General features: G+C 39.0%; 1 pseudogene; it reads left to right on the forward strand.

The window, feature by feature from the left end:
- The first annotated feature begins 204 nt into the window (after nt 1–204).
- Nucleotides 205–1,502, forward strand: LOC101032335 (26S proteasome regulatory subunit 8-like; annotated as a pseudogene).
- The last annotated feature ends 22,565 nt before the right edge of the window (nt 1,503–24,067 follow it).

Raw genomic sequence — 24,067 nt, forward strand, 5'->3', positions numbered from 1 at the left:
TTATAATAAGTAATAATGCTTATATTAGTAATGGGCAAAGAAGTCTTTCTTTGTTACCTTAATCATAAGTAAAAGATGTACTTTGACATTTCTAATGTAAAACCTATATGTAAATGTTATAATTGAAATATGATTGGACAGCTATTAAATTTTGGGGAGGGAAGCCTCTGCTTCTATGCCAGCATTCTATACTGAAAAGACAAGATGGCACTTGATGGACCATAGCAGATGGAACTGGAGGAGGAAAAGGCAGGCAGAGGACTGCGCCAGTATGATCTGTCCAAGATTGAAGAACTCTAGGGTCAGCTGCAATATAAGTTGGATAGGGGAAAGCCACAAGGAACAGTTCTGAACTCCAGGTGCATTTGCAGCTGATTGTGAATGATAAGGCCCAAAATGTCTGGAGGCAGCAGGTGCACAGGAATGAACTAAATGCTCAAGTGTGCCTATTGTGAGAGGAGCTACAGCTGCTGCAGGAACAGAACTCCTGTGTTAGGGAAGGAGTCCAGGCCATGGCTAAGAAGAAAGTGTTGGTTCAGGTGCATCCCAAGGACAAGTTTGTCGTAGGTGTAGACAAAAATGTCAGCATCAGTGATGTGACACCCAGTTCCTGGTTGGTTCTAAGAAATGATAGCTACACTTTATACAAGATCCTACCCAACAAGGTGGACCCATTGGTGTCAATGATGATGGTGAAGAAAGTGCCAGATTCGACTTATGAAAAGATTGGCAGACTGACTGGACAGGCAGATCAAGGAGATCAAAGAAGTGATCGAGCTGCCTGATAAGCATTCCCAGCTCTTCAAAGCGCACTGGGCATTGCCCAGCCCAAGGGAGTGCTGCTTGGAAGATGCTGTTGGCCTGGGCTCTGGCTCATCATAGGGACTATACCTTTATTCATGTCTCTGGCTCTGAATTGGGACAGAAATTCATTGGGGAATTTCTGTGATGACAGAGAAAATGCTCATCTGTCATCTTCATGGATGAAATCAACTCCATCGGCTCCTCTCAGCTAGAGGGGATTGCTTCACTAGAGGGAACAGTGAAGTGCAGCACACGATGCTTTGAGGATGGCTTTGAGGCCACCAAGAATATCAGGGTTTATCATGGCTGCTAAAACAATTGATATCCTGGACTTGGCAATGATTTTTCCAGGAGACATTGACAGAGAAATTGAATTGCCCCTCTGCAATGAGGAGGCCCTGCTGGACACTTTGAAGATTCATTCTCAGAAATGAACCCGACCAAGGGAACCAACCTGAGAAAAATTGCTGAGCTTATGTCAGGAGCATCAGGCTGAAATGAAGGGCATGTACATAGAAACCAGCCTGTATGCCCTGAGGTAATAGTGAGTCCATGTCACTCAGAAGGACTTTGAGATAGTGGTAGCCAAAGTCATGCCAAAAGACAGTGAGGACAAACACATCCATCAAGAAACTGTGGAATTGAGTGGACATCCTTTGTGTGTATCCCTACAATAAAGCTCTATGGAACAAGCAAAACAAAACAAAAAAATGTTTTGGGGAGGGGTGATCTGCTAGTGCATAATCAATAACTTTTAAAATTTAGCTTGTATTTAGTAACATTTCATTATGTTTTGAAAAGAAGAGTAAAAAATAACCACAATTTTCATGATATAAAAGGTATTGAGTTTCCTAGCATAAGAACGTGAGTTCTGGAAAAAGTCTTAGAGACATTGAACAAGATAAAGCCCCCCCCCCTTGTTTGTAAAAAGAGATATTAATGCCTATATCAGGGTTGGTGTGAGGATTAAATTAAAAAGTACATGTATGTAAGCACCAGACACATAGTAAGCACTTAATAATGTTAGTGGCTAGTATAAACAATAAACATATTCTCTCCAGTCATGAGGTGTAGTCATAGTATCTAAGACCTTAACTGAAGTGTTTAAAGAAACCTAGGTATGATAGAGAACATTATGGGTGCTGATTTCCACTCTCACTAAAATATAGTGACTTTGCTATATCAGCAACTATAAAGCACTACTTGATTCTGTAGATTGTTACAGACAAAGAATGTAGAAATGAGACAGTTGATCTCTAGGAACTGAGTTTTTAGTGGGTAAAGCAAGCAAGCATGTAATAGAGAACAGTAAAAGCTGTGATAGACACATGTACAAGGTATTGTAGAGGTATAAAAGAAAGTTATTCAACTGCGACTAGGCAAGAGAGTGATTAAACTTAAGTATTTAAGAAAAAAATAGATCTTAGCTCTAGGGGATGTGGAACATGCAAAGCAGAAAGTTTGGGAAGAGTATTCCCAAGGCAGAAAGCTTAGCACATACACAGATAGGAGAAAAGCGTGACACTCTTTTAAGAGTTACTATGTTGGCCGGGCACGGTGGCTCAAGCCTTTAATCCCAGCACTTTGGGAAGCCGAGGCGGGTGGATCACGAGGTCAAGAGATCGAGACCATCCTGGTCAACATGGTGAAACCCTGTCTGTACTAAAAATACAGAAAATTAACTGGGCATGGTGGCGCGTGCCTGTAATCCCAGCTGCTCAGGAGGCTGATGCAGGAGAATTGCCTGGACCTAGGAGGCGGAGGTTGCAGTGAGCCGAGATCGCGCCATTGCACTCCAGCCTGGGTAACGAGCGAAACTCCGTCTCAAAAAAAAAAGAGTTACTATGTTGGCCAGGCACAGTGGCTCATACCTGTAATCCCAGCACTTTGGGAGGCCGAGGTGGGGTGGATCACCACCTGAGGCCAGGAGTTTGAGACCAGCCTGGCCAGCGTGGTAAAACCCCATCTCTACTAAAAATGCAAAAATGAGCCGGGTGCAGTAGCATGCACCTGTAGTCCCAGCTACTTGGAAGGCTGAGGCACGAGCCCAGGAGGCAGAGGTGGCAGTGAGCTGAGATCATGCCACTGCACTCCGGCCTGGGCGATAGAGTGAGACTCTGTCTCAAAAAAAAAGTTGTTATGTCTAGAGAGGTAAACAGGTGATAAGTCATGAAGAGATTTATTTGTTAAACTACATCTGAAGGATTAGAAATAGGAGAAAGATAATCACATTTATACTTAAGATTAGAGAGGTATGAGATTAGAGGCAGAGAGACCTGTTAGAAAATTTATACCAATTCAGGCAAGATAATGAGGGGCAGAACTAAAGCAATGAAAATAGGGAAAGCAAGGACAGACAAACAAAAGCTAAAAGATTTAGGGAGCAGATTTGACCCATCTGGGTAGTCATTTGGATACAAGGGATGAAAGACAAGACCAGGACAAGTTCTAGTCCATTCTATTGCCAGTGCTGCACAGTCTGGAGGCAGCACAGTGCATCACATGGTGAAAGGAGTTCACGAGAGGGAACCAAACTAGCTTTCATAACAGACCCACTTGTGGTAACTAACCCCGTCCCTTGATATAACCCATCAATCCATGCATAGATTAATCCATTTTTGGGGACATAGATAGCCCTCATGACCCAATCACCACTTAAAGGCCCCACCTCTTAATACTGATATATTGGGGATTAAGTTTTAACATGTGTTTCAGTGGGGACAGACGTTCAATCATAGCAGTGTCTGTTAGGGTGCAGGAGGTGTCTCGACCCAAATGTTGCCAACGCTTTTTAGGGAGTCAGTAAGTGTGTGATAAGTGGGATAGCTGAGCTAGTTTAATCGTGTAGTTTGCTTGGGTTGGACTTTTCCTCGTCTCTCTTCCCTGCTTAGCTCTAGCTGCCTGTTGGAATGCAGCCATGCTTTCCTGGGTTTGCTTAGTGAAATGCTGAGATGCACTCTGAAGCATTCTTGAGGTTTTCTCTTTCGTTCATTTGTCCCATACTCTTTCCATTATATCAGTCTTCTCAGATCTTCATTACACAAGTAAATCTACTGTTGGGAGCAGGGTCTTGTAGAAGTAGACATATGGGAAAGATAGAGCCTGCTGTCCTGATGGATGCTGCTGCCAAGATAGGTTGGGTTGGCCTAGGTAAGAGGAGGACCAGAAGAGATTTATGACTTCTTGGAAAGCTATGTGTTGCTGCTGGCCCCATCATAATCTGTTTTGTTTAACAAAAGTCAGAAAACAAATACTGGTACACTTAACATTTCTTTCTTGGAAGAGCTGCAGAAACCTTGGGATATCCTAGTGGGTTAAGGAGATAACTCTGCTCATGGATTCCCTAATTTTATGCCACATATTCATGGAAACACCAATTCAAGTTTTCATAAGCTTCTCTTAGAGTTAACTTAGGACTTCCTAGACCAAGAATTCCTACAATACAAGGCCTGTGAAAATAATATAAACTTAATACCTGACAGGGATATATTCAAAGATGTCAGAGCCCTGTATTTATAAATATTACCACGTGGTTTAAGATTTGACTTCCCACATAAAATGAGTAAAAATAGCAATGATTTTTCTGCAGTATTTTAATGATGCTATAATTATAAAGCAGGGTTTTAAAATTCTGCCATGTAGTGCCTTATTTTTATAGTAATGTTTTCTATGAACTTTTTGCATTTAATGTGTATTATTCTGAGATTTTAAAAGTATGTAACTTAAAAATATCTTTCCAACAAAGTCAGCTTGAGATTTAATACTTTTGGATTGGTTTGATCATTTGGTGGCAAGATAACTGGTTGGGCAACTGAACATAGATTATACAATGTTGGCAAATACAAATTTATATTTTAGAAAAATATCTAATAACTGTATACCATAAAAGCCTACGGTAGCACATTAACCCTTAGAATATCATTAAATCTGTAAATGCTAAGGTTATTCAAATAGATGATGTCCATCAAATGGTATATACAGTTCATCTGTTGTTGGAATTCAGATGTTGCAAAGGCCAAAGGTATTTACATATGCAAATTATTGTTTTAGCATGTATTTAAAAACTCTAAAGTGATAACATTGCATTCTTTTTTTAGTCTTTGAACTCTGGTGTGTGTTTTACACTTACAGCACATCTCTATTCAGGACTATAGCTACATTTTAAGTGCTCAAGAGTCATATGTGACCAGGGGCTATTGTGCTGGACAGCAAAGGTCCAGATGACTCTGGGAGACTTTTCTATTCCTATCCTAACCCAAGTATTTCTGAAGACCTTCTAATTCCAACTTTGTGAAGACTCTTGGGTCTCTCTCAAAATTTATTTAACTGCTGCACATGAGCAGAAATTGTCCTAAATTATTAAGTTGAGGCAGTTTTCTCATTTTTTAATGAAAGAGCTGGAAATACCTTTAAAAGGTTTTGAGGGTCTAATGAATCTTCATGTACATTCATAGGTAGCATTGGCTTTCATTGTGATTATGGTGTTTGGTGAGGACATACGGGCTTTCAGTACCTGGTCAGTTTTATAGTTAGGAAGTGTTTGTGAGGCTTTGGCCAAATAGTCATCAGGAATTGTGAGTGATGCTGATGAATAGCTCTAGTCATATTTGTCCCTTGTGTTGAGTTCTATGGGGACATTTTCATGGGTTTCAGACCTTCCAGCTATAGTTGACTTCCTGCCCACGTCAATGCTTAAACTGTTAAACTTGTCCACCAAACCCTAAATTCATAAAGCTGACTCTTCAAAATCCAGCATAAGAGGCACCTAGTAGTCATTTCTAAACTGTCTTCAATAAGATGTTCATAGTTTAGTGCCTAGAGATTCTGTGCTCATATGCTGTGTTGAATGGAATCAGCCAGTAGAGATTGGCAGGGAAGTTGTCTATAAGGTTGGCATACACAGTGGGAAGACAGACATTACATACATCTTCTTTGGGATTCCCAGAAACCAGTGGTTCTCAATTCTTGGCTAAACATTGGATCAACTCAGGAGGGAGGAAGTATGTATAGAGGCATCTCTTTAAGTATATTAAGGTATTGGTCTCACTACAGAGATTCCAAGTTAATCTCGTGTGATTCTGTTGTATAGCCAGTGTACAGCCTATCAAAGGTTTTCTCATACACCTCAAAAATGGGTCAACCTAGGAAGAGGAAAGGGTGCCATCAATGCCTCAGAACTCTGCAACTGAACTCTAGCTATCTGCAACTGAACTCTAGCTATATTCCTTTCAATTTTCTTTCCTCCTTGATCAAACTCTTGACCCTTTTTGGTTGAGAAAACTGCTCTGGCATCATTATTCATTCTCCCCAAATCTGGTTCATAGGACAAATTGTCTAATTCAGCCAGGCTCTGATCCTTGATTTTCACAATAGAATTGGTAGATTCCTAAGAGCTCTTTCTACCTCCAGAATGGCTCTGACACATCAAAACCCTTTAGCTTGCAGACACTTCTCTTCGTTTCGATTTAAAAAACTTGACTTAGACATTCAAAATAGTATCTTTTATTTGTCCTCATTTTCTCTCCCTCCTGAAGCAGACCATCAATGAGTCACTGAATAAAATGCTGTAAGTAACTAGGAACACAAACTAGGAATGAAAAATGTAGTAGTTAATAATTCCAAAATAGTGTTCTGCTACACTCACATTAATCACTAGAAAGCTATACAAATTTAAGTATGTAACTCTAGTCTGATTTTCATTCTTCGAGTTACCTTGGTAATCTTCAGAAATCTCTGACCCTGAAGGAGAACGTGTATTGGCGTTACTTGAACTAGAACGCAGAGTGAATGGAAGTGTTGGTTCATTCATTTAGCACATATTTCTTGAACATTCAATAGATGTGAGAGAGACACTACATAAACACTGATGGGGGAAAAGGATAGTGCCTGCCCTAATGGGGCTTAATCATTTATAGTATCACAAACCTATAAAAAGCTGTTTGAAACCTAGTTCTTGAGTCAGTATTTGTGTCAGTTCTTACAAGGTATGAGGTTATTAAGGTCATTGGAAAACCGCTTATTTGACTCTATATCCAGTAAGACTTTTATACCTTGTACCAGACCTTCCTGTGTGTCAGTGCTTCTAAAACCAAGGAGAAAGTAGGTGAAAGTACTGCAAACACTAGGATCGAGGTAGAGCCAGCCAGACACAGATTTTCTAACTTGTTTTTTACTTTTAGAGGGCTGTGTCATCAGTAAGAATAGTATATTTTTAATCAGCTATTTCTTCATTGCTTTTTAAAGGCAACTTTGTTTTTTTTTTTAAGTAATTTATATTTTTTTGAGACAGAGTCTTGCTTTTGCCCAGGCTGGAGTGCAGTGGTGAGATGTTAGCTCACTGCAACCTTCATAAAGGCAACTTCATTAAGCTATAATTTACATGCAACAAAAACATTATGCATATACAGTCTGATTAATTTGGATAAGACATACATACCTGTGTGACTATCACCACAACCAAAATAGAGAATATTTTCATCACCCCTGAAAAGATACTTCTAGTCCCTTAATTGTTGGTTCCCACCCATCAACCTACATCGACCTGTTCTGTGTCACTGTGGATTAGATGAAGTCATTGAGTATATACTTTATTTGTGTAAATTTGTTTTGCTTAGCATAGTGTCCCTGAGAAACATCACGAATGCAATGATGTTGCTTGAATCATCACAAGACATTATTTCAGTCGGTAGTAGTGTTCCATTAGATGAGTATGCTACAGTTTGTTATTCTCTATTGGTGGGAACCTGGGCTCTTTCTAGTTTGGGGCTATGATGAATAAAGTGGCTATGAACATTTGAATATAAATCTTTGTGTGAACATGTGATTTCATTTCTCTTCAATAAATACCTAGAGATAAAATTGCTGAGTCATGTGGTAAGTGTTCATTTATAAGGTACTGTCAAACTGTTTTCCAAAGTGGCCATGCCATGTTACATTTCCACCAGCGATGTGTGAGGGTTACATTTTTACCACATTATTGCCAACATTCTGCTGGTGTCAGTGTTTTAAATTTTGGCTATTCTACTGGATATATAGTGGTATCTTAACGGTTTTAGTTGGAATCTATTTGACCACTAGTGACATTAATCATCTTTTTATATGCTTATTTGCCATTCCTGTATCATCTTTGGTGAAAGGTCTGTTCAGTTCTTTATACCATTATTTTTAACAGGTTTTTTGAGATTTAATTTACATACCATAAAAACCCACCCACTAAAAGTATACAGTTAAATGGTTTTTCATATGTTTTTTGAGTTGTACAGTCATCAGCATAATCAGGTTTCGAGTATTTGTATCACCCTAAAGAAACCTCATACTCATTAGCAATCACCCTTTATTTTCCCTTCCTCTAGTCCTAGGCAACCACTAATCAACTTTCTGTCTCCGTAGATTTTCCTTGACTAGATATTACATATAAATGGTATGATACAAAAATAGAGTGTTTTGCATTTGGCTTCACCTAACGTAATTGTTTCTGAAGGTCACCCATGTTTAGCATGTGTTAGTAGTTTTTCCCTTATTTTTTGCTGAATAGTATTCTATTATATGGAAATACCACATTTATTTATCCATTTGCCAGTTGATTGATTGGATTGTCTCCACTTTGGGGTCTTTTATGACTAATACTAATATGAACGTTTGCCTTCAGTTGTTTGTTTGGACATATGTGTCCATTTGTCTTGGGTAAGTACTTAGAAGTGGAATTGCTGGGTCATGTGCATGCAGCTTTGCACACCATGCTGTTATCTCACTTCCTAGGTCTGTTAAATTTCTAGCTGATTTGCCTGTCTGTGGCTTGCTCTAGCCAGTATCTCAATTTAGGTGCAATGTTGGCCTTCCCTGTTTGCCGTCCAGATAGTTACTGCTTTCGACAATACCCCTTCATGTGCATTTTTCCCACATTCTGCTCCGTATCAATTCAGCCACCTCCAGCAGGGAGGCTGCAGGCCTTGACAGCCTGCACACACTGGTAGAACTACATTGACACAGAATTTGAGGGATTAGGGGAGAGTGGGATGGGGGCAGCCTCAGACTACAGTGCCATGGACTCCCACTGTTCTTCTAACCAAAGTGCAGTAGGTTTTCTTGAGTAAATGTTTCTCAGCTTGTTGCATGCATTTGTCAGTTCTTAGAATTCTGAAATGAATTGTCAAGTTTTATCATTGCTTTTTGAGGAGAGAATGTGCCAGATTCCTTACTCAGACATTCCTGAAGTCTCTTGGGATGGTTTTTGTTAAATTAAGTTCTGGGATGTGTGTGTAGAATGTGCAAGTTTTTTACATAGGTATACATGTGCCATGGTAGTTTGGTACCCCCATCAACCTGTCATCTACATTAGTTATTTCCCCTAATGCTATCCCCCAAAATCTCCACCCCCTGACCACAGTATGTGATGTTCCCCTCTTTGTATCCATATGTTCTCATTGTTCAACTCCCACTTGTGAGTGAAAACATGCAGTGTTTGGTTTTCTGTTCCTATGTTAGTTTGGTGAGAATGATGGTTTCCAGCTTCATCTGTGTCCCCTTCATCTGTGACATGAACTCATCCTTTTTTATGGCTGCATAGTATTCCATGGTGTATATGTGCCACATTTTCTTTTCTTTGCCTTTTTTTTTTTGAGATGGAGTTTTGCTCTTGTTGCCCTGGCTGGAGTACAATGGCACGATCCTGGCTCACTGCAGCCTCTGCCTCCGAGGTTCAAGCAATTCTTCTGTCTCATCTTCCCTAGTAGCTGGGATTACAGACATATGCCACACGCCTAGGTAATTATTTATTTATTTATTTTGAGAGAAATTCTTGCCCTTGTACCCCAGCCTGGAGTGTAATGGTGCAATCTCGTCTCACTGCAACCTCTGCCTCCTGGGTTCAAGCAATTCTCCTGCCTCAGCCTCCCAAGTAGCTGGGATTACAGGTGCCTGCCTCCACACCCAGCTAATTTTCATATTTTTAGTAGAGACAGGGTTTCACCATGTTGGCCAAGATGGTCGCAAACTCCTGATCTCAGGTGATCGCCTATCTCAGCCTTAAAAAGCCTGTCATTGAGGGACATTTGGGTTGGTTCCAAGTCTTTACTATTGTGAATAGTGCTGCAGTAAACATACATGTGCATATGTGTTTATAGTAGAATGATTTATACTGCTTTGGGTATATACCCAGTAATGGGATTTGCTGGGTCAAGTGGTATTTCTGGTTCTAGATCCTTGAAGAATTGCCACACTGTCTTCTACAGTGGTTGAACTAATTACACTCCCACCAAGAGTGTTAAAACGTTATTTTTCCACATCCTCTTAAGCATCTGTTGTGTCTTGACTTTGCAGTGATCACCATTCCAACTGGTGTGAGATGGTATCCGATTGTGGTTTTGATTTGCACTTCTCTAATGACCAGTGATGATGAGCTGTTCTGTTTGTTGGCTGCATAAATGTCTTCTTTTGAGAAGTGTCAGTTCATATCCTTTGACCACTTTTTGATGGGGTTGCTTGTTTTTTTCTTGTAAATTCATTTAAGTTCCTTGTAGATTCTGGATATTCTTTGATTCTTTGTCAGATAGATAGATTGCATATTCTCAATTATGCAATAATCTAGATTCATAGATAGATAGATATTCTAGATTCTTTGTCAGATAGATAGATTGCAAAAATTTTCTCCCATTCTGTAGGTTGCCTGTTCACTCTGATGATAGTTTCTTTTGCTGCACAGAAGGTTTTTTAATTACATCCCATTTGTCAAGTTTGGTTTTTGTTGCCATTGCTTTTGGTGTTTTAGTCATGAAGTCTTTGCCCAGGCCTATGTCCTGAATGGTATTGCCTAGGTTTTCTTCTAGGGTTTTTATGGTTTTAGGTCTTAAATTTAAGTCTTTAATCCATCTTGAGTTTATTTTTGTATAAGGTGTAAGGAAGGGGTCCAGTTTCAGTTTTCTGCACATGGCTAGCCAGTTTTCCCAACACCATTTATTAAATGGGGAATCCTTTCCCGATTCTTGTTTTTGTCAGATTTGTCAACGATCAGATGGTTGTGGATGTGTGGTGTTATTTTTGCGGCCTCTGTTCTGTTCCATTGGTCTGTATATGTGTTCTAGTATCAGTACCATGCTGTTTTGGTTACTGTAGCCTTGTAGTATAGTTTCAAGTCCAGCTCTGTGATGCCTTCAGCTTTCTTCTTTTTGCTTAGAATTGTCTTGGCTATATGGACTCTTTTTTGGTTCCATATGAAATTTAAAGTAGTTTTTTAATTCTGTGAAGAAAGTCATTGGTAGCTTGTTGGGGATAGCATTGAATCTATAAATTACTTAGGGCAGTATGGCCATTATTACAATATTGATTCTTCCTATCAATAGGCATGGAATGTATTTCCATTTGTTTGTGTCATCTCCTATTTCCTTGAGCAGTAGTTTGTTGTTCTCCTTGATGAGGTCCTTCACATCCCTTGTAAGTTGTATTCCTAGCTATTTTATTCTCTTGTAGCCATTGTCAATGAGAGCTCACTCATGATTTGGCTCTGTTTGTCTATTATTGGTGTATAGGGATGCTTGTGATTTTTGCACATTGATTTTGTGTCCTGAGACTTTGCTGAAGTTGCAGTTGTATATCTTATTATTGAATTGTAAGAGTTCCTTGTTTTTCATTCAAGTCTTAGATATGTAATTTGTGAATGAATTCTCAATCTATGCTTGCCTTTTCCATTTTCTTAATGGTACCTTTGAAAGACCATATTTTTAAATTTTGATGTCAAATTTATTAGTTTATTGTTTCCTGTTTTCCTGCCCTTTTTTGTCCTACGAAATTGTTGCATTATACAAAGTCACAAAGATTTTCTGTGTGGCTCTTAGATCCAGATCTATGATAGAAGTTGAGTTAATTCTTGTCTATTGTGAGGTTAAGGCCTGAGGTTCATACTTAATCATATCCATTCTCCAGTTTGTTCCAGGTCATTTGGTAAAATGAATACCTTTTGCCTATTGCATTAACTTGCCATCTTGCAAATCAGATAACTGTCTATGTGTGGACCTGTTTATGGGCTCTATTCTAGTCCACTAATTTATATGTCTATGTTAATATCGTACTTCTTTGATTACTGTAGAATTACAGTAAGTTTTGAAATAATCACCTTTGGATTTGAAAGAAATTTATACTAGGCCTAGAAGATTGTCTTTTGTTTTTGTTGTGTTTTCTTTCAGCACTTTAGAGATGTTGCTCTGTTGTCTTACATAGCTTCAAACAAGAAGTTTGTCATTATTCTTTTTGTTTGTCATTTTTAGTTGAGGTATTCATATGCCATAGAATTCACTGTTTTGAAGTATACAATTCACTGTGGGTTTTTTTTTTTAGCATATTCACAAGATTTTACAACCATCACCATGGATTCCAGACCATTTACATCGCTTTAAAAAGAAATCCTATGCCCATTATTGGATACTCTCCATTTCCCCCTTCCCTCCTTGTCCCACCAATAACAACCTACTTTCTGTCCCTATGGCTCTGTCTGTTCTGGACATTTTATTAAATGAAGTTACACAGCAGGTGACGTTTTGTCTATTTCTTTAATTCAGCATTATGTTTTCAAAGTTCACTTGTGTTGTAACCCATATCCGAACTTTTTTTTTCATGGTTGAATAATATTCCATTGTATGTACGACATTTTGTTTATGGAAATTGGGGCTGTTTTCACTATTTGGCCATTATAAATAATGCTACCATGAGCATTAGTGTATAGGTCTTGGTGTGAATGTGTTTTTAATTCCCTTGGGCACATACATAGGAGTAGATTTGTTGGGTCCTATGATAACTCTGTGTTTAACTTTCTGAAAACTGCCAAACTTTTGACTTCACCATTTCACATTCCCAACAGCAATGTATAAGGGTCCCCAGTTTCTCCAAGTCTTTGTCAATACATGTTATTGTCCATCTTTTCTATTACAGTTATCCTATAATAAAAAAGCTATGAGGTTGCATGTCATGACTTTAATTTGCATATCCATAGTGACTACATTGACCATATTTTCATGTTTATTGGCCATTTATATATGTCTTTGGAGAAATGTCTATTCAAACCCTTTGCTCATTTAAAAATTCTGTAGAATTTTAAGAGTTCTATGTATATTCTAGAGTTACCAGGGGTGTCCAAGGGAGAGAATACAGTAATGTGTTCTTAGTTTCTGTTTCTGGTTGGGCCAATAAAGCCCTTTCTTCATTCCTCTTTTCCGCTTATCACTAGAGCCAGAAACTAAAAACCATGGCTTCAGGCTGCTAAACTCTTAAAACAGAACAACAACAACATAAGGTGAGTTGGACTAACTTGTATTTAGACTCTTACCAGATATGTGATTTGCAAATATTTTTGTTCTGTGGATTGTCTTTTTGCTTTTTTAATAGTGACCTTTGCAGCACCGAAGTTCACATTTTGATGAAGTCAATTTTATCTATTTTTTATTTGGATGCTTATGCTTTGAGTGTCATCTAAGAAACCATTGCCTAATTGAAGGTTATTGGAACTTTCACCTTTGTCTTTGTCTAAGGATTTTATAATGTTGGCTCTTATTTAGGTCTCTGATACATCTGAAGTGAATTTTTATGTATGGTATGAAGTGTAGGGTGGGGGATCCAACTTTAATCTTTCGCATATGGATGTCCAGTTGTTCTAGAACCATTTGATGAAAAAAACGATTCTTTCCTCATGAACTATTGTCTTGCCTCTGTTGTTTAAAATCAATTTACTATAAATGTATAGATTTATTTCAGAACAGGTAATTTTATTCCATTGAGCTATATCCATTATGCTGGTATCATGCAGTCTTGATGACTACATCTTTAGTAATATGTTTTGAGATTGGAAAGTGTTCTTGGGCTGAGAAATGTAAGAATTTTCCATGGTGTTTGACCTAGATATTAGATCATTGCAGTTCATAAGTATTTGTATATGTCTTAGTCAGCTTTGTGTTGCAATAAAGGAATACCTGAGGCTAGGTAGTTTATTGAGAGAGAGAGAGATTTATTTGGCTCACAGTTTTGCAGGCTGTACAAGAAGCATGACACCAGCCTTTGCAATTAGTGAGAGTCTCAGGCTGCTTCCACTCATGGTGGAAGGTGAAGGGTAGCCTCTGTGTGCAGGTATCACAGGGTGAGAGAGGAGGCAAGGAAAGGGTATGTGCTAGGCTTTTTATTTATTTATTTATTTATTTATTTATTTATTTATTTATTTATTTATTTATTTATTTTTAACAGCCAGCTCTCACATGAGCTAATAATATAGGAAGAACCTACCCTTGAGGGGAGGTATTGTTCTATTTATGAGGGACCCACCTTCATGACCCAAACCTATCTCCCATTAGGCCCCCACCTGCAACATTGGGGGAGCATATTTTAACACGAGGTTTGGGGAGACGAACCAAACTATAGCACTGCAGCTTTCTATTTTTACGTATGGTAAATGATGGCGATAATATCAATGACAGGAGAGACCCCAGTTGGGCATTCTTTAATAGGAGGTGATCGCCATCTTGGCTTTATAGAATTTTCAGAAATAACTATACTGTGCTTTCCCTTGACTGACCAACTGAGAACTCAAACCTTGTTCATTTTTGCTGGTAAGTATTTGAATTGTTAGCTGACAGTCAAGTCAGTGCAGCTTTTTGAAAAACCTGTCTTTAGGACAACTAAAAATGTAAGTACCTACAAATGCAAAGAAAAATAATACAACCTCTAATCCTACTGTATGTGGATAACAACTGTTAATATTTGATGAATGTACTTTTACTTAGTAATCTATGCAAACATGACTTAACATAAATGCTGTCATACCATACATGCTGTCTTTCAACCTGCACCCTCAACAGTACATCATAAATATCTTTGCCATTAAATGTGGATCTACTTCATTATTTTGATGATAGCATTAAACCACTATTGAACCATATACTGTTTCATATAATTTCATTAATAGTTTATTATTATTGAAATTTTAAGTTGTTTATAGTTTACACTCCCACCAACGGGACATATGAATTCAAGTTTCCTCATACTTGTGGCAAAACAAGAGTTTTGTCACCCTTTTACCGTCTTTGCTATACTGTAAGCAAAAAATAAGTTTCCATTTATTTTATTTTATGACTGTAATTGAATGTCTTTTCATTAGTGTCCTGGTCATTTGTATTTCTCTTTGAATTACTTGCTTGTGACTGTTTCCTGGGAAAGAAAAGTGTATGTGACTGAAAACTTTGGTTATATATTAGAGTATTTCAGGCCAGGTGTGTGGCTCATGCCTGAAATGAGGATTGCTTGAGGCCAGGAGTTCGAGACTGGCCTGGGCAACATAGTGAGAGTTTTCTTTCCCATATACCCAAAGCCCCAGTAAAACAAAATCATATGCTATTTTTTCAACAAAGGAATGAATGTCTGGATTCTTTTTCCCTCATATATTTGCTTGTGAACATCCTAGCATTTCTGTATGTCCATTCTTACAGAAAATTGTTTTGCATTGTGCTAGGTGTGAACTAATTATGAAGCAGGCGGTTCACAATTCATATTGTGAAAATTCATAATTAGTAATTTTTAAAAACTTAATCACACCTAGTGCAATAGCTTTTATTATCATTATTTACATACTTGTCTGATTCCATATAGTAGATTTTAAGCCAAAAGGTGAAAATTAAATATGTATATAACAGTCACTTCAATAATGTTTTGAAGTGCCCAGATAATATTTATACTCTATTAACATGATAATACAATAATGAAGAGGGGTCTTCAACTTGGTCCTTGAAAGGCCAGAAGTTCCATTTAAGTTGATTAATTTTTAAACTAAAAGATGTGTATTCCCACGAGCTTTAAAACATCATTGCTTCACAGTGCTTCTTGGTCACAAGCCAGGGTAGTTTTTTCACTCAGAAGGCAGTGTATGATTAGAAATTTTCAGTAAGTTTTCTGCAAATAGTTAACCTTCTTATGGACCACACGTAGTTCAGTGAAAAAATGGATTGCCAGTTCTCTTTATGATCAGTCTTATTTGTGTTGTTCTTAAAAGGAAAGTGTGTTCTTATCAGCTACACTATACTAATTCCCTTTATTGGTAACTAATTGTACTTTCAAAGTCTTAGAATCCAGTTGAGGCTCAGATAGGTCAGGTGGTTTGCTCAAGGTCACACTGAAAACGAACGGTAAGCCAAGAACTAGAATCTGTGCGCTCTCTGTTAAGAATTCCCTGCTAGCTCAGACTGTTTCCCTCAGTTGTGCTCCTCAAAAGCCTTTGCAGCTCTGGAAGAACAGAAGCTATGTTATTTTTAAAGACATCTGTAAGATCTTTTGACACTCCTCAAAAGAAAATGGAGTCTACCTTTCCTCCCCTTGAATAGTAGAATGCTTTGTGACTTCTGAATGTCGTTTAGAAATAGTAATTAGCTTCTGCCTGGCTCTCTTTTCGGATGATTCCTCTCAGTCTATAGTCATCATACTGCAAGGAAGTCCAGGTCTTGTGGAGAGAACACATGTGGGCATCTAAGCCAACAGTCAGCTTCAGCCATCAGTTGTGTGAGTAAGGAAGCCTTCGAGACTCCAGCCCTACCACCACGTAACTGCAGTTCCATGAGAGACCCCAAGTGGAAATCACCTAGCTAAAGCTAGTGGGAGTGTCAGACAATGAGAGCCAGTGGAGTAGTTTGTTATGTAGCAACAGATTACCCAGAAGAGAATTTGGTACCTGAATAGGGTGCTGCCATTACAAAATCCTAAAACCTGGCATTGGCTTTGAGACTGGGGAGGAGGTGGAAGTTGCAAGAGGCTCGAGGAAACTACTGACGAAACTGAGCAGGTCTCAAGGGCCGTGTTAGTGAAGGCTTACAGGAGGATGAGCAAGTGTGTTCTCATCAGCAAAAAGGAAGTTGTTATTGGTAGTTGGAGGAAAGAAATTCCTTGCTATGCGATAAAAGTTTTTGCAACATCACCACATTTGATAGTGATATGGACAGGAGGCAGGGAAATTCTGGGTAGGAGACAGCAATTCCCCTGCAGAGGCCCCAGCCTCAAGCCTGGAAACCGTGGCCCTAAATGAGAACAGTTATTCCTGTTGTCTCAGTCAAATGTTGCCTTTTTTGGCCCGCCCACCCCACCATCCTGTTCCCATGTAAACTCAACCTTAGCTGGCAAAGAGACAAGTGGCTGAACATCAAGAGAAGAAGCAACTGGGCATCAGAGACTACAGATAAATGCAGCTTAACTTCAGATGGCATGACATTGGAAAGGAGGCTGGCCAGAGATGGCTGGGCTTCAGAAAAAGATCGCCTTCTTCCTGCACCATCCCCTTTCCAGCTCCCCGTCCACTGAAAGCCACTTCCACCACTTAATAAATGTCTCCACATTCATTACTTTTCAAACTGTGCAACCTGATTCTTCTGGGCACTGAACAAGAACATAGATACCAAGAGGGGAAGGTGTAAAAAATGGTCACCCTGACTCTCTACTGACTTGATTAACATTAGCTGTCCATGGACGGCAACTGATAAAAGAAACTTAATTGTAACACATCCCTAGACACTGCTGTGGGGCTGGAGCCCAGAAGCACTCGCCCTGGCAAAGGGGTCAAGGGAACACTCCTGTCTCAGTATCATGGAAAATAAGAAATGTACCCACTAATTCTAAGTCTGGCTATTGGGATTTCTAGGGGCCATATTCCTTCTTCTATCTCTACCGATAATACAATGACAGAGGACAAAGTTAAAGAAAGAACTTCTAAATAAAAGAATCAAGACTTGATTTAAAAGAAAACAAGACTTTATCTTCCTAGCCTCTGCAGATTGCAGATGGCATTAAAATTTAAAAATCCTTCTGTCCAGAGAGCAAATCTTGGAAAATGTTCTAGGAAAACATGCTCTGAAAGTGAAGCCAAGGATGTGATTGGAAGACTTCAGGAAGATTTATGGTTGGGCCTCAAAGACCTTGTCAAAAAGACAGATCTTCTAAGCATGTGCCTCATAGATCTCTCCTTAAAAAAGAAAAAAAAAAAAAAATAGGGCTTCTAAGAACCCTAATGGCATTCTCCCAAAGGAGTGATAGAAAAAGCTCATGGTAAAGAAGGCATGTCTCAGAGAGATTTGTATATTTGACTTTTATCTAATGGAGTAAATCCTAAATAAGATTCATATTAAACCAAAAATGTTTAAGGGAATTGTGTTGGTAGGCATACCACAGTTCGAACTAACAGGGATAGAAACAATGCAAAATAAAAAAAGGTCTTTGAATCCCCAAACTTTTGCAAACAGGAAGAAAACAGATTAACTGCAAACAGTTACAGATACATTTGGGGGCAGCGAGGTGGGAAGGGTAGAATAAATAGAGGGCAGGATCAAGGGCTGAGAAGATAGGTGAAAACTGTGGAGACTCATTCCCAGAAAACAGAAGTGAGCCCAAAAGGATTTTAGAATTGCTATGGATGAGTGGCTGCTATAAGCCTGCCCTTTTCCTTCTTTTTGAAAGAAATACAGTGGTTCTCTTCTGTCCCACCATTGCACATTGGGTGTGTGGAGGTAAATAACGTGTCTCTCTTAGTTTACATTACCTCAGATAGGAATGGTTCATGAGATACTATAACAAGAGTTGCTTCTGCATCTAGAACTAATTTACATGCCAGGGTCCTGGAGCCCTAGCTGAAGCCTGATGCTGGAAAATGGAGGACTTCAGGGAATCTTGGGAGAGGCAAATGTATTTTGCAGGTGGGAGACATCTGAGTAATTTTTGGCAAGAGGGTAAGATTGCTGATTTGAAATCATGCCCACAAATTCTTTGATACTTCTCCCATCGAGAAGCAAAATCTTGGCTGGGCACAGTGGCTCACTCTTATAATCTCAACACTTTGGGAGGCCAAGGTGAGTGGATACCTGAGGTCAGGAGTTCAAGACCGGCCTGTCCAGCATGGCAAAACCCTGTCTCTACTAAAAGTACAAAAATTAGCTGGGTGTGGTGGTATGCACCTGTAATCCCAGCTACTCGGGAGGCGGAGGCAGGAGAATTGCTTGAACCCTGGAGGCAGAGGTTGCAGTGAATGGAGCTTGTACCACTGCACTCCAGCCTGGGACAGAGTGAGACTCCATCTCCAAAACAAAACAAAGCAAAAAAAAAAAAAAAATCTTAATTTCACTCATCCTGAGTGAACTGGCCCTAGTAGATTGTTTCTAACCAACAGAATTCAGCAGAAATGCTGCTGTATGACTTCCAAGGCTTAGCTAGAAAAGGCAATACAACTTCTAACTGGCTTTCTCTCAGGGAAGTTCTCCACGGAACCAAGCTTCTATGCTGTGTGGGAAAGCCCTGGCCACATCGACCACCAGACATGTGAGTGAGGACCTTCTAGACAATTCTAGCCTAACCACCATCTGGCTACAACTGGACGAGAGACCTGACAGAGAGCTACCTAGCTGAGTCTAGTCAACCCCCAGAATTGTGAGAGAAGATATTATTTGATTGTTGTTTTATCTCACTAAGCTTGGGATGGTTTGTTACACAGCAGTTGATAACTATAACAGACACCTTTCCTAGAAACACTGGAGAACTTGTGCCCGGCTGGTCCGGGATATCTCCATGTTTGCTACTTGCTTCTCTGCTGTGCCCAGTCAGAGCTGAACCTGGCATGCTGTCTCCAAACCCCCTATTAACCAGAGATTCTCAGCTTCCAGAAATTTCCTGTCTTAGGATCTTGACACTTTTGAGTCTCTTTGAAGTTATGAGACACGATGGACTTACTATCAAAAACTTGGCAGGCAGAGTTAGAGCAGCAAGTGTTACTTTGTTCAAGTAAGAGGGGAAATGGTGTAGCATGGATTAACCCTGTGCTCGGTAAGCTTTTGCTGAAGCCCAGTGGCTCATTCCAGAGACTTGTTAGCAACGTACATGTCACTTTGTTGATAGTCATTATTATTTTCATAGGTGCTGTATATAATTGTTTTAAGCTTAAAGCAAAGAAAATGATTAGTTTATGGTTCTACTATTTTGGGTGTTTTAAAGTAAAACTTTTCCCACTGCAAAATAATAGATATCCATTGTAGGAACTTTTGGAAACACAAGTAAAGCACAAAGGGAAAAAAAAAATCCTTTATAGTTCTCCTTTTTTCATCTCCCCAGAGACTTTTCTCCTTATTTGTTGGCATATGTCTTTCCATACTCTTCAATGCATATATATTCACGGGTAACATTATATGTGGTGTTTTAGAACCACATTTCTAACATTCCATTTATCATGTTTTGTATTTGCATAGTATTCCATTTCATAGTTGTGCCATATCTTTAAATAATGCTTGTGGTCAAATAATTTCCCCCAGTATTTTACTGTTACAAAAAATGTTTTGATTAACGTTTTGGTCTAAAGTTGATGATAAAGTAGGGGTCGTTTTAATTAACAAATACAATGTCAGGCCATGTACTACTCTGCTGAAAATCCTCCATTGCTCCCATCTTACTCAGAGCCAAAGCTAAGGTCTTTACCATGACTTAAAATGCCCTCAGCCATCTGGCTTGTGCATGCATGCATACACAGACATGTGCATGCCACTCACTCCTACCTCTCTAGTTCCTCATTTCCTGCTCACCCCTGACTCGTTCTCCTGAAGCTATTCCTAGATACACCAGGCAAGCAAGCCCCTGTGTCAGGGCCATGGCACTTGCTCTTCCTTCTGCCTATTCCAAGAATCCACAGGCTTCCTCTTTCACTTCCTTTGTTGCTTTGGCTCAGAGATCGCTTTATCTGAGTGCCCTTCCTTAACTGTACAATACAAAATAAGAATGTCTTACCAGTTCATGAATCTGCCCTAACCCCTGCATTCCCGGTTTCCTTTACCCAGTTCTATTTTCCTATAACACTTACCTGACAAATACTATGTTTGTTTATTGTCACTCTTCCAGAATATAAGCACTGTGAAGTCAGGGACTTTGTTAGTTTTGACCACTATTGTATCCAAGGGTTCTGATACACTGCCTGGCACATAGTTGGCACTCAGTAAGCTATGAAATAATAAGACTAACATATTGGGATCATGGCAAGGAAGTAATGTACTCCACCTTTTCAAGGTGAGTATAAAGGGTATCGTTCTTAGAGGGGAGATTTTGGACCTAGGACTTTGTGAACAAGAGACAGATAGAAGGATGTTATTTGGAGCTATGGAGATTGTAAGTATCAGCAGATTAGGAGTTCCAGGGATGTTTTAAAGTACAATTTTTGCCACTGCAAAATAATAGATATCTGTTGTAGGAACTTTTGAAAACATAAGTAAAGCACTTTTTGCTTTACATGGTGTGGGTAGAACTGGAATGGGGAGGAGTGGACATGGAGAGACTGCTTTTTTTTCATTTTGTGTCTTTCTGTAAGATTTGAATTTATAACATGTACACCAATTACTTAAATAATAATAGCATGTTTGGACTTCCAGTTTCTGGTGACGGCTGGTTATGAAAACTTGCAGAAACAAAAGAATGGATTTTTTTTTTTTTAAGTGAAGAAGGAAAAAACATTGAGGAACTTACTGGAACAAAAAGCTGCCTGTGCTGAGGCAGCAGTCACTGATACCACAAACACTTGTCTGTTGTTTCTGTGGCCTTGCTGAGCCAAAAAACATGTCAAAGCACAGAGCCCACCTAAGACAGGGTATTTGCAGAAGACCATACCAACAGGAATTGGATAACAAGAAGCAACCTGCTAAAGGTAAGGAGGAGTCAGAACTGAACCCAGTGTCCTCTTCCCAGCAGTTGTGATTAACTGTGGCTACCTTGGTTCTTGGAGCAGGGAGGAAAATAAATAGAAAATGCAATTTCCCTGGAAGGCCTGTGCATATCTGGTTTTCTGAAGATTAGCTTCTCAAGTATACATAGCTGGTTGGGCCAAGGATTCTCAAAATCTGAATTTGGCAGAAGCACAGCAAGGTCTCTCTGGAAGAGGGCTCATCTCAAACATCAGGAGACTCCTGTTAAATACTTAGTCAAGAATAACAGGTGAAAAGCAATAAAGATTGCAAGTTATGCAAGCAACTTGAATATGAATGAGAATAAATCACAGAAGTCCAGCTTTTTCCGCTTAGCCGAATCATTTGAGTCATCCATGTTGTCATGTGTATCAGCAGCTTGGTCATTTTAATTGCTGAATGGCAATCCATGGTTTGCTTATCCATTTACTAGTGTAAGATTTGGGTTGGTTCCAGTTTTTAATGACAGTGGTTAAGCTGCTGTTAACATTTACCTAGATGCTTTTATGTGAATCAAAGATTTTGTTTCTCTTGAGTACATTCCTAGGAGTGGGATTGCTAGTTATATAATAAATATATATACTTAGTAGGAAATTGCCGGACGGGCTTTTAAAGTGGTGTTGCCACTTGGCATTCTCATCAACAATGTATGAAAATTCCAGGTGATTGACATTCTCACCAGAGTTTGGTATTGTCTGTGGTTTTGATGTTTTTGGTATTTTGTTGTTTTGATTTGGGTATACAGTGCATTTCATTGTGTTTTTTATTTTCATTCTCCCACTGCAAATGATAGGCATTTTTTCATATTTTCCTCGAATATTTTAGTTTTTATAGCTCGTTTGCCCCTCCATGTAAATTTTAGAATCTGCCTGTTAATTACTACCAAACCTCCTACTGGGATTTTGGGATTGCATTGAACCTACAGATCAATTTTGACATCTTAACAATATTGAGTCCTGTTGCCAGTGAATACAGTGTATCTCGCCATTTATTTCAGGGTTTTTTGTTTGTTTGTTTGTGATAGTCTCTCTCTTTCATCCAGGCTGGAGTGCGGTGGCGTGACCTTGGCTCACTGCAACCTCCGCCTCCCGAATTCAAACAATTCTCCTGCCTCAGCCTCCCGAGTAGCTGGGATTATAGTGTGCACCCCCACACCCAGCTAATTTTTGTATTTTTAGTATAGATGGGGTTTTACCATGCAGGCCAGGCTGATCTCGAACTTTTGACCCCAGGTGATCTGCCTGCCTTGGCCTCCCAAAGTGCTGGGATTACAGGCATGAGCAACCGCGCCCAGCCTATTTCAGTTTTTTAAAGTCTTTCATCAGTGTTTTATGGTTTTCAACATACAATATAATTTAGTAGGTTTATACTTAAGTATTTGTGATTTTTAGTGCTATTGTAAATAATACTGTTTTAAAATTTTTAATATTCAGTTCACTGCTATTATATGAAAATGACTGATTTTTATATATTTTCTTTTGTATCCTGTGATCTTCCCAAACTCACTTATTTGTTCTATTAGCTTTTTTTTTTTGGTAGATTCTCTGCAGTTTCCTTCATAGTCAATTATGTTGTCCACAGATAGAAATCATTTATTTATTCCTTTCTAATCTGTACACTTCTTATTTATTTTCTTTTATTCTCTTTTTATTGTTTGCTGCTCCTCCTCATCATCAGTCACTTTCTGCCTCTGTCCCTTCCCTTGCCTTCCCTCTCTCACTTCTTCCTTACTACGTTAGCTAATATAAATAGATCTCACGACTGAAAGCTGAGAGCCTTGCTTGTTCTTGAACCTAAGGGGAAGGCATTCAGTCTTTTCCTAAGAGGATTTTTGTTATGAATAGATGTTGAATTTTGGCGAATTGTTTTTTCCCCATCAAATTAAATAATCATGATTTTTCTTTTCTAATCAGCTGATAGGATGGCTTTTATTGATTAATTTTTGAATGTTGACCGAACTTTTTATGTATTTATGAATTCAGTTTTGCTAACATTTGGTTGAAGATTTTTTTACATGTATGTCTGTGAAGGACATGGTCTGTTGTTTTCTTGCAGTATCTTTGGTTTTGGTGTCAGGGTAATGATGCGCTCATTAAGAAAGTTGGGAAGTATTCAGTCTTGCCCCTTTCCTTTTCTGAGAGCTTGTATAGAATGCTATTTCCTCTATAATCAGTAGATGCTGTACTGTTTTAGCTGCATCTCTCAAATTATGATTTGTAGGTTGAAAAGAAGCCATGTAGGAATGTGGGGTCATCTGTATTGAGAGTGTAAATGATATGGTTTGGCTATGTGTCCCCACCCAGATCTCACCTGGAATTGTAATAATCTCCACGTGTTATGAGAGAGATCCAGTGGGAGGTAATTCATTCATGGGGGTTTTTCCTGTTCTGTTCTCGTGATAGTAAGTCTCAGAAGATCTGATGGTTTTATAAAGCAGAGTTCTCCTGTACATGCTCTCTTACCTGCCGCCATGTAAGACATGACTTTGCTCTTCCTTGCCTTCTGCTGTTGATGTGAGGAATCCTCAGTGTGGAGCTGTAAGTCCATTA

This window comes from Saimiri boliviensis, chromosome 10 (assembly GCF_048565385.1).
Source record: "Saimiri boliviensis isolate mSaiBol1 chromosome 10, mSaiBol1.pri, whole genome shotgun sequence".
In the NCBI taxonomy this organism is placed as follows: domain Eukaryota; kingdom Metazoa; phylum Chordata; class Mammalia; order Primates; family Cebidae; genus Saimiri; species Saimiri boliviensis.